Source organism: Lepisma saccharinum, chromosome 22 (assembly GCF_977018435.1).
Source record: "Lepisma saccharinum chromosome 22, izLepSacc3.1, whole genome shotgun sequence".
NCBI lineage: Eukaryota > Metazoa > Arthropoda > Insecta > Zygentoma > Lepismatidae > Lepisma > Lepisma saccharinum.
In genome coordinates, this window is record NC_139250.1 from 2,231,284 (window position 1) to 2,244,795 (window position 13,512).

Sequence of the window (13,512 nt, forward strand, 5' to 3'; positions counted from 1 at the left end):
CAATGTTCAAGGACAATTTTGTTTGTCGTGTGCGAGGAAATATCATGAAATAAGGTGAAAACTGGACAATAACCGACGTAAACAAGGTTCAAGTCCCGCACCATGGCCTTGCAGTCTAAGGTGTCATGCTTTGGGCTCTGGCTACGGGACACACGCAGCTTCAAGTCTCCTTGGGGGAAGCATAACAACTTTTCTCCTGAGATTTTGACCTGTGTATGGGATCGGTGGCCACTCGCCATCGTGAGGAAATTGGAAAGCTACGAACGAGTAGCGACAAAGAAAACCTACAACAACGAGGGAGGGGTGTTTATGGTGCTGACCACACGTCGCCCACCCTGTAAATGGGCAACTGATCTCCCATCTGGTGGGAGAGAGGCTGACAGTCATACGGTTGGCCTAGGCCCTGAATGAGCTGTTACACCATAGGTGGTGGTGGTTGTTATAATTATTAGTAGTAATAGTAGTATTATTAACCAAGGTTCAAATCTCCCGCCTGCCTGCTTGAATTCCGTATGCTTACAAGAACTGGCCTCAATCATGGCTGCTCGAAGCCACAATGCAACAGTTTGTGACGTAGGTGAAACATACCTACAGGAACTTTACTCAATGAGGTTTTCAGTTTTCTTTAATCAAGCTTCTCTGAATCGCTCTATGTGGAGTCAGATATGTATACTTCCAATCCTTAGCAGTAAGGTGGAGTCATGTATCTCCATTTACTGATTCCTTTTAAGACTCGGAAGATGTATTATTTTCTCTCTTCTGTAATTTCGATAAATTGGAGTTACTCGAGTTCGCACAGTGATATTTCATTGCTCAAGTCGGGAGTGCCAATTTGTAGCCTGCCACATATAACACCACAAAGGCAAAGTGACCCAAGGACTAGGGTTTTTATTCACCTTTCTCCCTCCTCAACAACACACAAGGATGAAGTATTTACAACAGGACTCATGTTTGTTGTATTTTTGCACCCTTGGCATGGACTTTCCCAGGGTTTTCCAGGGAGAAGCAAGGAAGGTAATTTTTCCGGGAAGGTAAATGAGGTATATTTACATTGACCCCAGAAAAACACTCCAGTTTGAATTTACGATTTTCGTGCAACACTCTTCTAAACAAAAATCACGTGTGCGAAATATATATTTTTTGGTTCAAATTTATTTTCGAGGGAGGGGGCTGGCGCCCCCGTTGACCCCCCCTCCCGGGCATCTATTTGTGTTGGGTTTTGTGGATAAACTACGAGTACAGCGCCTTGAATAACGTAGTGTGGAAAACGACCCAAGAAACTGGTTCCCCAGACGGATGAGAAACACAGATGGCAGTGCGATCAATGTCGGTGCTAATTTTCTTATGAAAGTAATGCAGCTTTGTTAGTTTTTGGAATATATTATGTAGATTTGTTTGTCTTGAAAGGCGGTATGTGAATTGATGGAAACAGTTATATTTGTGGAGTGATTTGCAGTCACGAAATGGCATTAATTTGGAAAGAAAAGTAAAATAAAATTAATAAATAGCATGCATAACACAAGAAGAAACATCGCAATGTGATTCCGGACGTCAGGTCTTGGACTGTGTATTAGAGTTTATTTTTCTATGTTATTAGAATATAAATAGTATCCTGAGAGATATTTCATACCGAGGAGACAAACCACAAATGTTGCTTGAAAGCGAGCAGTCGGAAATCAATGCAGCCTTTCGAACCGTAGGGACAAAAGCTCTGACCACCGTTTCCTCAAGGAGATTTTACACCAAAGCAACACGCGACAAACGATACGAGCATTTCACACCAAAGTGACATCGGTCATTCGGTCCAAGGCAACTTTCATACCAAAGCGACACATGTTGCTTGGAAAGGAGCCAATCAAGAGCAACATTTCACATCGTAGCAGCATGATGGGAAGCACAGGCCAGCGTTCGGTTAGTGAAATCCTCAAGTAATAAGTGTCATGTGCCGCTTGTCGCTTTGGTGCGCAATCTCACTAAAGCAAGACACTCATTGAATCGTGCATGCGCGAACAACAAACCACGGCAACATGTTGCAAGCTATTGAGGAAATGGCCCAGTTTGAGTGACGCAGAAGCGACAAAGCGACACGTGTGGTTTATCGTGTCGCCTAGAGCTGTTGTTGTAATGTGCAGTTTATCGTGTCGCCTATCTGTTGTTCGCAAGCAACGCTTGCTAATAGACTGAAGGCACAATGTCGCTTGTCACTTAGTTGGGAACTCCCCCTGTAGCGCGTCGCTTCGGTCTCAGCACCCTTCCTTTAAGGAGCTTTCCGACCGAAGTAACAAGTAGCATGCGAATATGCCATATGAACGTGTCGTTTGCTGTTTGGACCCTCATGTGCATTAATGAATGCTATTTTACAGTCTGGAAGTGTGTGTCACTAGTGTGACAGTGTGAACATCCCGTGTTGCTTGTCCCATTGGTTTGAAAGTTGCCTTACACTCATGTCGATGGCACTAAGAAAGTTTTGTGGGGTTCCACTTGTCGTTTCATGCAATCATCATCGCCGCGATTAGTTTAAAGCGGAAGAAAGAGACAGTAAATATCACAAATACAAATGCTTCAGTGTGTATATCTTTAAAAGAAATGATGATGATGATGATAATAATAATGAACATAATTCATACACAAAAATTGTGTAGGTCCAGTCCCGATTAGCCATACTGTGCATAAAGTGGACTTAAAACACCAACTCAAACCAATACACAAAAATTTAGTTGCCAAGAGCATTCCACGCGTATTTTTTCTCCCGTATTATTAACGAAAGTATGACGATAACAGGACCCGGTCGACTATCTAGAATGTTCGTTAATATCTTCGCGACCACTGTACCAAATATCATAGCAATTATCACATTCATAGAAATGCTTCATGTAAAAGAATCAGACGTTGCAGCGAAAACTCCATTTACTTCAGTAGCGAAGCGTAGTCTTACGAAGGAGGCAAGCAATGTTTCAGTACAACAAAACATGTAGTACAATGGCACGCCAAGAGGAGGATTAAAGGTTTATAGCCTCATTGGCCATTACCTTCTCAATATGAAAGCCTAATGGCTTGCTCCGGTCACGTGACTAAACGTCATCAACTGGAGGGGAGATAGCTGCCATGTTTGATTTGCTTTTTCGGAATCAATGTTGGACCTTTTTAGTGAATATGGAATTGTAATGCAAATTTGAGAACTGTAATCGAGTTTACATGACGTGTAAATATGCTTAAATGTGGAAGAGGTATGGTGTATAAGTCTTGTGTACTCAATTGCAGAGGCAATTACAATGAAAAAGGTAAGAGTAACATTCACGTTTCTTCAAGATGATGTTAAAAATGAGAAATTTTTAGGGCAATTCCGTGTGATTCAGTCGCTACGAAAAGATACAAGGTAAGTAACAAATGTTTTATACTAAAAAATAAATAAGAGTAATAGTTCATGATGTAAACATTTCATGTGTCCGAAATAGGCATCAAATATACTCGTAAATGTGGACAACTTGTCAACATTTTTTTTAGAATTATCAAATAATTTACCCTGAATTACAAACGTTGGTTAATATTACGTCTACCAAAGCAATTTGTTAGTGTAAATTTTATGCAAGCATTCGATAAATTATTCATATTATTTACACAAATTTTCAGTTTCAAAATGCTTAATGAAAGAAAGCTATACAACGGGGCAAAGTTGATGCATGCGTACATTTATTCTTATTTTATCCCGCTTTATGCTTCTTTATGCTAATCGGAGGCTAATGGAAGCTATGTTGTACATTTAAATACAAAGGTGCGATGTGTAACAAGAACGTCGATGAAATATTCGTGTGTAAAACTATCCAAGAATATATATATTACTTATGTTTCAAATACAAATGTTTTCACACAGAAAGCATTTTGTTACCTAGCTATGTTAATATGAACTACAAATGTATTAAATTTTTAAAACTGTTTCATATGAACTGCTTTTTATTTTTTGTCTTTGTGAAGCTTCAATGTTCGTAACTTTGATTATTAAATCAGTGATAATGTTTATTGTTTCATAATTTATTAACATTTTTCACGATTTTTCTAACGGAATGTAAAAAACAGTGTAAGGAAATATTCCAAATGTGTATTTCCCAAGTGAACGTTAAAATGGAAATATTAATCTGCTTTTTTTCTCAATGAAACTCTTAAGTTATTGTCACAAATCTTACTAACGACAATGAAAAAATTCAATTTGTTTATTAGCTATCTTTCGTTCAATAAAGTCAATAGGATCGAAATTACAATGTGACAAATTATTTACGTTTAGTCTTTATACATAAAAATGTAACATTGCCCTTGTACCAATTTCTTTCGCTTTTGCTGCAAGAATATAGAAATTAAGGTTTTGTATTGAGATTGTATAGCTACACAGAATATCTGCATTATCTGGTTGATTAATTTTGGGTAAACTTAAAGACAATTTAATTGATTAGGTAACTTGGAAAGTTTACGATCAACCTAACATGTTTTTTATTTAATCAATTCATTTTACACACAAAAGTTCATACAAAAGCGGTTACGAGTTTTACTGTAGCTGACCAATATTCCCGATAATATTTTTCAAAGATATACAATGTTTAAATATTTCCGACAAGAAGTTTCTAACGGTTTTCAACTCTTTCTTTGTGCTATGGTAGGAATTTTTGTGGTGGCCATACTGACTTCCTGAATGAAAATTTTGGTGTAAATATTCAATAATATACATTTTTCTTCTAACTATATTCGTCGGGAGGGTAAATGTCAAAATTTAACTTCATAAGAGAAATAAATATACCTTAATTATCTACAGTAAAATTACGTCAAGGAGTTTACAGCGTTAAGACGATCGCCTCCAGATGATGACGTCTTGACTGAGCGCTGTGGCCTGAACCTCAAGATGGTCTTGCATTGGCCCGGTCGCTGGATTTGTCAAAATATCATAATAAAGTGACGGTTCTAAAAATAAACCATATGATCCTCAAACGTCACATTTACTTTCGAAATTCCAGGTAACAAACGGATTTAGGTAAAATAACTCATTCATTTAATTTACACTGGGTGATTGTAATTTAGGATTTGTGGGCACCCTAAAAATCGCATTCGGAGTCAAACATTAAAATAAAAAGTTAAACACAAACTTTAAAAATTTCATTTCAAACCAAAGAAACACATGAATAGACGATGTACTCACCACAATAAATTCCAAACTCCTTTGCATATATAGGAAATTTCCCGCTATCGAACAATTCAACAAATCTTAGGGCCTCAAGGTTCTCAAAACGTGAAGACACTCCCATGCTCTTTCCACAACTGGAAAGCATCCACGCAAGATCACTTTGGAAATCTCTGAAACGACCGAAAGTGATACCAACCTATTTCCTTAATTTTATCCCTCATCGGAAGGAAAGATATATCAGTATGGAGATAGAAATTAAGCGGTGGAATCAGAATCATTACAGCAGAAAGAGTATATACATAATATTTAAGTAATAAAGTGTCATACAGAGGCGGGGCCGGGGCCGGGGGAGAGTTGGCCCCCCTTTGGCCCAGTATTCCTAAGAAAAGGAAAGTCAAAGGCAGGAAAAGATGACAAAATGAGGAGACTACTACAAAAAATCCTGGGAGCACCAATTGTGTCATAATAATAAAACTTAAAACATGTTCTTGTGTTCATAATGTGTACAATGTATACGATTTAATTGTGCTGTGTAAATATCAGTAGAGAGTTCTTTTTAGATAGCTTTATTTTCACCCCAAGTTTTATTCAAAAGCAGTCAATTTATTGAATGTGGTTGTAAAATTTGTGAAACAGCTCACTTGAATTACTGTGTAAATAATTTGGCAGTTGCAAACACTGGTGCGGTCAACACTTTTGACGTAATTTGAGCTGGACCGAGGTGGACACAGGGTGCAGACCAAGGTCCGTCGAATCTTCCCTCTCTCCCTGGGGAAACTCTTCACGGGGTTGCAGACATTTCACTTCCTGGAAACACAAACCCCCGCCCTTTACCATCTCGCCCGAACTCCCAATATCCATTTTTTTTACGCGTTTTACAATTCGCGAAATCTAAAATAAATTGTAATATAAAATGATATATACCTAGGTATATGGAATTTTGAACAATGATAATAACTTATTTTAGTTATTTTATGACTAAGAATTATTTTTATATTCGCGATCTTGTTTACGTGTTCATGAAGACAAATATTCTTCACTCGTAGTTTTTTGTGGCAATATATCCTTCTGCTTTCGGTTGAGCTCGGCTATTTTCGGGAATAACGCAAGCTCAGCAAGCAGAGCTTTTGGTATAAGCGTTGTGGACGGGTTCCACTCGAATTTCACGCTTCGCCATGTGACTCCTTCCGGTGCGTTATTTTCCCGCAGAGCAGCCGCAAGCATTGAGGCTGGTGCTTGCTACAGAGCTGCTGAGGGAGTTTGCGGCCGTAATTTTTCGCGAAATCGAGTGCGATGGAAACGAAATAAGGCTGAAACATTAAGTACATTAAATGATATTCGAATAATGCAAGCAGTGCTTGCATTGCTTGTACTATATCTTCGCCTCTGATTTACTTCCATTATAAGCAGTCGAACACCAAGCACCGGGGTCAACACCAGCGGATCATTTTCGAGTGGAACCAGCCAGAGAGCGCAGAACCGTGCGCGTTTTCCACACTACGTTATTCAAGGCGCTGTACTACAGGTAGAGAGAATTCGTATGACAATGTTATTCTGGAAGTAGTTCGAACAAATCCCGTGAGAGCACTAGCGGGCAAGCAGCTCATAGTGACATCTATGGACAAGTGTCGAACTATGTGTAGCGTATGGTTTATCAGATGAGAGACTGAAAAAAAATCGCGATTAAAATTAACCGATATGCCATCTGGTGGGACTTTCAGGAACTAGTCTAAGTAGGATACGTTGTGTTGAAGTCGTTTAAAGCATGGGGAATATGCGAAAGAGTAAAGTCTGCTGTTCAGGTTTTTTTGTGCTCTAAATCGTTTTATGGGTCAGAACAAATGAAAAGTTTTCATGTATTTCCACCCCGTGGAATCAACAAAATGAAATTTGTAAATAAATCAGGGGAAACTTAATTGATTGACAGAAGATTGGCATGGGGAATAACACTGTAATTCGGCAAGGAAATTACGAAGAATGCACGAGTCTATTCACTTTATTTTTCGAGAGATTGCCATGAAAGTAAAGTTTTAAATTGTACTTTATAAATAAAACCTTTTTCTTTTTCGAAAAGTCATGAAGCGTCTTGTCCAATGCATTCATGTATTATGTATGTGTGAAAATTGGAACAGGTGCAAGTCGATTAAGAGAGAAGATGAAAATAGTTTGAGAATGAATTAATGTCAAATGTAACCAGAAAAAGAAAATGGAAATGCTAATGTTGCTGCTTCATTCAGTACGATGTCATTTTTCAGTGAGGATAGCCTGGTCATGAAATCGTGAATATTATCGAGAAAGAACTGCAACGATATGTTTGCAATTTGCTCCTCCCAGCTTTTCAAGTATATGTCAATTTCAATGTCTTTATTTTCAAATAATTTCCGAGAATCCCAGTTACAACATGAGGTGCAGATGCAGAGGCGTGGCGTGCATGTAGCCGGTGTTACCGTAGGTAACAGCAAAATGTAAAGAATTAAAAAGTTGTTTCAATAAAATGACATCATTGTTAAATACGTTAATGAACACCGTTGCCGTCGAGCAGATATTGCCTAGGACATTTTTTCTGCAGCCGACAGAAGCGAAGAGGGAGGCCGTTCGGCTACCCTGAAGAGGCAACAAGGGAGAAGAGGGCGCCAATGCAACGAAAGAGCGGGGAAGGACTTTGGGGCATAGTGTGTTATGGGGTTATTTATATACCTGTTAAGGGACCCTGTTGCCGTTCAGACCTACCGGATCAGCCAGTGTTGTCACATCGGATTGGCAGAAAAGAGCTGAATCCCGCCTAAAATAGGAATACCATTTCTGTGAAGAAACTGGAGGTAGACTGCAGAGCCAAGGCTGGATTGAACTACAACTGAGACCAGCTAGGTAATAGACGAAAATATAGTTCCTTGGTCTGATTCGTGATTTGGACAAACCTTGCTCCAAAATACTAAGTTGGCAACAGTAGTACGTACCACACAAACGACAAACTGACCCGAGAAAAGTGTGGTTCTTATTCTTCCCCTTCGCACCTCTCTTCTTCCCCTTCGCACCTCATTGCAGAGATACAGAGACAGATGGAGAATTGACAAGGGTCTACCACTATTCATTGGATGTTCATGATAACTGTCTCATGAGTGGTAGTTCTTTCTAGGAGTGTTTGTGGCTAAATCACTGTGCTGATTGCAAAACAAGAACGAAATTAACAAATATCTAGCTCCAAGACATGTTTTCGGGGTGATAACGACTAGCAGGCATAATTGTCGTACTGATAGCCGGTAACACTTTTGAAAAAGTCACGCCACGCCACTGTGCAGATGATATAGCACTGCTTTGAAGAACCAGTGCGTTTACATTAGTTTCGTCTGCGTTTTCCCTGTTATTTTTGCCAATCATAATTAAATGCTTCGTTCTCATCACAGCTTCACTTTCGTTAGAGTTCCTGAAATTAACATCGCATTCGCAATATTTAAAAATATCGCATAATTTAAACGTTTCTCCTCCACAGCAGCCATGACAACACGTTGCTGTTTCGTACTACTACTGAATGTATACAAAGAGTTATCCTACTTAGAGCGGCCATATTGGAACCACGAGCAAAACAACCTGCGCAGACCCGCGACTCCTGTGCACCGTACTCCCGCGAGTAGGGGAGGGGGAGAGTGGACCATGCTTCCTTATGGCCCTAGGTGGTGGGAAGAAGGGAAAGCTGCACGGGGACTTTTCGTCCCAAGGTTTCTTTCCTTGTGGTCGATCTATAGCGCTCAGGTGGTAATTTTTAATCGCGAATGGTTCAACCCTGGTTTGTCTATAGGTTCAACTGTTAGAAAATACCCATCCCCATGTACAGTGGGATCCATGAGTATTTTCATGCAAATTGTCCATCAACATGTTCGTGCACTTTATTTGACCCAATAAGAGCTTCAAGAATTAAAAGAAAACTCAAAACAAGCTGTTGATAACTTCTGCACCAGCATACATAAAAATCCATCGCTGAAAAACAGATAGGATATAGGAGAAAAATTAATGAAAATTGTCATGGACAATTTGCACGGCAATACTCATGGATCCCACTGTACAAACGGGCTTGAAATCACAAGAATATTTTCATCACGTTTTATCTTCCTGGCTCCTACTCAGGCCCGTAGCTAGAGGGGGGCAGGGGGGCAACTGCCCCGCCCCCCTGTGAAAAATACGGAACACATTCCTACCTGGAATTCTCTCTAATCTTTACAATTATATCATGTGTTACTCTAGCATCATAACAAAGACACTTATTGCTTTTGTGATTTATTAGGGTGTATAGGATTCCGTATAATGTCGTTTCAGGATTGGGGGGGGGGGGGCGTGATTCCCTTCCAGATTCAGACTTCGGGAAATGATTTCGCAATTTTCAGTATCTAGAACAGTGGTGACATTTTGAGTACGGTAGTCTTGTATTAAAGGTGCCTAATGTGTTCGGATGTTTTTCTTGGATGTGTTACTTGGAACTGCTTAATTTTTTGTTTCCCAAGTCTACCTTTTGGTAATAATGATTCATGTGGTAGAGAGAGGGAATGGATATTTGACTTGTTATTTAGCGTTGCTTTTCTGCCACTTCTAGCTAATCAATCGCAACAATGAGTGATGACGTGAAATTGATGAAGAAACACTCATAAACAGTGCCGCAAACACAGGGGGCTGGGGGGATTGTCCTCCCCCCGAACTTGGATGTAAGTCCAATGTAGGGGAAGCAAACATTGAAGTAAAAAAAACAAGACTAGGAGAAGCTAAGAATAGCAGGGCAATTGGATACTCGTGATGGAATTAGTTTTCACGTGTTCCTTGCATTTTTCTTCCAGACGGCCAAGGCCACTTGCAAGGGGCACAGAGGGCAATTGCCCCCCCTCCTCGATTACAAATTTTATACAAGTAAAAGTACATTTCGTAAAATTTTCTTGCTCACTCCGCTCGCAATGCCTCCTATTCTTATAGTCCAGTTCAGAGCCATAGCTATGGGGTGGCAGGAGTCGGCCATGGGAGCCAAACAATCTATATGAAAGGAAAATGTTAAAGAGAATGCCATGCCGCTCCGTAAAATTATTTGCGCCCTATCAAAACAATTTCTTCCTATGAAACTTAATATGAAATATTAATGATGACACTGTAATCCAAGAAGTCGTTGATCAATCAAGGGATTCCTATTTGTTTGTCAGGTGTCAAACACATGTATTTCACCTAGGATTCAGACAATATTTTGCAAAATGGTTAACATGACCAGTAGGTAAACATTGTCTGTAGTGATGCAAGAGTCTCCCCTTTGAAAGAAATAGAGTCAGTGGTGGACTAAGGGACCCATGTTTTAATGTTTTAGCAAGTACAAAAAAATGTATTACAAATTTTTACACAATTCATCAAAGTGTAGATAATATGTAACCATTATTATTTAATTAATTCAATCATCAAAGTGTAGATAATATGTAACCATTATTATTTAATTAATTCAATTTTTCTTCCGTAACACAACACAATGGTGTTGTTGGATTCTCGTTCGATTCCTTTGTGCGTAAAAATCTTGCATGCTGGAAACTAGAGGGAATCATTATGAAGCATGATTTATAAAGGCCTCCCTTAATTAGTTCTACAGAGAGGCCCAAAGCTGTTGGTACATATTAATCGTCCATTAACATTATCGACCTGTAAATATCAAGTAGATGCAGTCCCTATCAGCCTATTTATGTTAAACTTTATATTCTTTGGCAATCTGGAAAGGTCATTATCGAAATATTGCTATTTGATGTGGCTCGAAGTTGTTTTTTTTTTGTTCCTTTGAGTTTCAAGATAACATCCCTTTTCTGTTACTTATCTCTTTTGGGGGAGGGGGTCCTACTATATCTGCCAATGCGACACCGTATATTAAAAATTGCCCCCTCTAGGATTGACTTCACCCCCCCCCCTCCTTACAAAGAATTCCTGGCTACGGGGCTGCTCCTACTTCATCACGTATAAACATAACATATAGATAGATAGTTTACGATTACAAGGATGGACTTACACAAGCTATGTAAATTATTGTACTGAACACAATATGTGATAATTATTATAGCTTTTGCTATTATTAGTTTCTAAAATGTCTTAAATTAGACATGTGAAAAGTTCAAATTTTGTGGATAACATGATAAAGTTTTATCTGCAGTCTTGCAGACAGATAAATTTAGGAATATTTCAAATCGTCCATCTGAAAAGTAATCCATCACGGATTTTCGATCAATATTTTCCATCACTCTTAATTTGCACCCTTGTAATCTTGTGTTCAGTGGCGTGCCCAGGATTTTCGAAAGGGAGGGGTTATGTGTACATTTTTAAAGTAGTCAGTCCTCATTTTGCCATATTTTCCTGCCTTTGACGTTCTTTTTCATTTTTTAGAAATACTGGACCAAAAGGGGGGGGGTATAACCCCCACCAATCCCCCCCCTTGGGCACGCCACTGCTTGTGTTGTATCCTGAAATATTCGCTTCCCTTCAATGCGTTACCTAACACTACGGCGATGGTAGAAGTTGCAATTAAAGATTTGCTATTAACATTCATTTATCGCCTGTGGCGAGGTAAAAAATCGATCAGTTAACGCCCTTCTCGGCCACCGAGCTTGCATGTGTCTCGTTTTCGGCGTCGGTATCTAAACTGTAGCCTCGGTTTCTTGCATGGGCATCGGGAGGAGGCTGGGGTCGAATCAACCCACCTCTAGAAATTGGCAACGTTCAAGTTACAAAAATCGGAAAGATTGTTATTTTTATGGTTAATAACGGAAATATAATCAATCCAGTTACTTATTATTCGAACAGAATGACGAACTAAAGAAAATGCGTTAAATCGAAAAAATTGAGTGTAATACAGTTTATAATTACATATTCTATAGTTTAAACCAAAAAATGAATGGTTTCATAGTTTTCAAAATGCGAAAAAAATAGAGTTTTGTGTGAAATATCACAACATAAAGAATAATAATAATAAAATTGTCTTTATTGGAGCGGGCGTGTTTCGCCTCTAGGGCCCTTCTTACAACAGACCCTTGTCTGAAATATTAATACAATATAATGGAAAAAAGAGTATACATTGAAAGAAAAAAATAAAACATGAAAAGTATTACATATCAATACAAATAAGAACAATTTTATATATATACACGTACAGTCATGGAAAAAAGTTCTTCCCCATAAGGCTTTAATAGGAGCAAGTAATGCAGGAGGGTAGGCAACACATATTGCACCCTTCGCTGATCGGGTGATTTTGCCTGTCTTAACACCGAGAAATGTGTTCCACGCGAAGGTCAACATGACAGGAAAGCAAAGAGGGTCACGTGACTATTGGTTACGTGGAGTGTTGTGCTTCTCCACGTCCCCAGTTCTTGATCCACATTGCAGAAAAAGTAGAGCTGCATGCAATATATGAAAATAGGTTGTTTTCAACTACACGCTTAATTATGATTTTCCCAATTGTAAATCTATCAGACGTGTCTCCCGATTTAGTCGGGACAGTCTTTTACTTTGAATTCCTGTTTGTCATAGGCGTAACTTGACGGGAGCAGAAAGGGCATTTGTAACCCCCCCCCCAAAAAAAAAATCTGGTTTCTTAAAGCTGCTAAAACAGGAATTAAATACTATGATTTGACGCGTCCAAAAAAAGTATTATATTGAAATATGTTTCCCAAATACGTAGATAGAAATTTAATACTTTGAAAGTGTCTCAGATTTGTTTATTGTCACAACTTAGTGTGGCACAGGTCTACTACAAAAGTGGAATTTCGTAACAGAAATATGAACCCACTCCTTTTATTTCGTAGCCGATTTCATCTTGAAACTGAAATTAAGAATATTAGTTAACAATGTCATTGGTAAACAATAAAAAAATGTGTTAGACCCAATTCTTTAATACCTTATCATAATCTTTATCGCAAGTTGAAATTTTGTTGTAAGTCCACTGTATGCAAAAAAAAAAAAAAAAAGGTAAAGTTCTCACCTGTGCTTGGCGCTACGCCATGAAGGCGTATAGGGGGTGTGGGGGTAACGCCCCACACTTTCTTGATTCGTTCGTGAGTGGGGGTGATGTGATCAGCATCACGCCGCCCCACACTTTCTTGATTCGTTCGTGAGTGGGGGTGATGTGATGAGCATCACGCCGCCCCACACTTTCTTGATTCGTTCGTGAGTGGGGGTGATGTGATCTGCATCACGCCCCTGACCGCCTTTACCACCAGGGTTTCCCCCAGGTACCCATGTCATTCGACGCTGGGTGGGCGCTGGGGCCGCTTCCAACGTTAGAAAAGTTCCCGGGCTTGAACCGGCCGGGACTCGAACCCGGGACCTATAGCATGGTAGTCAGACGC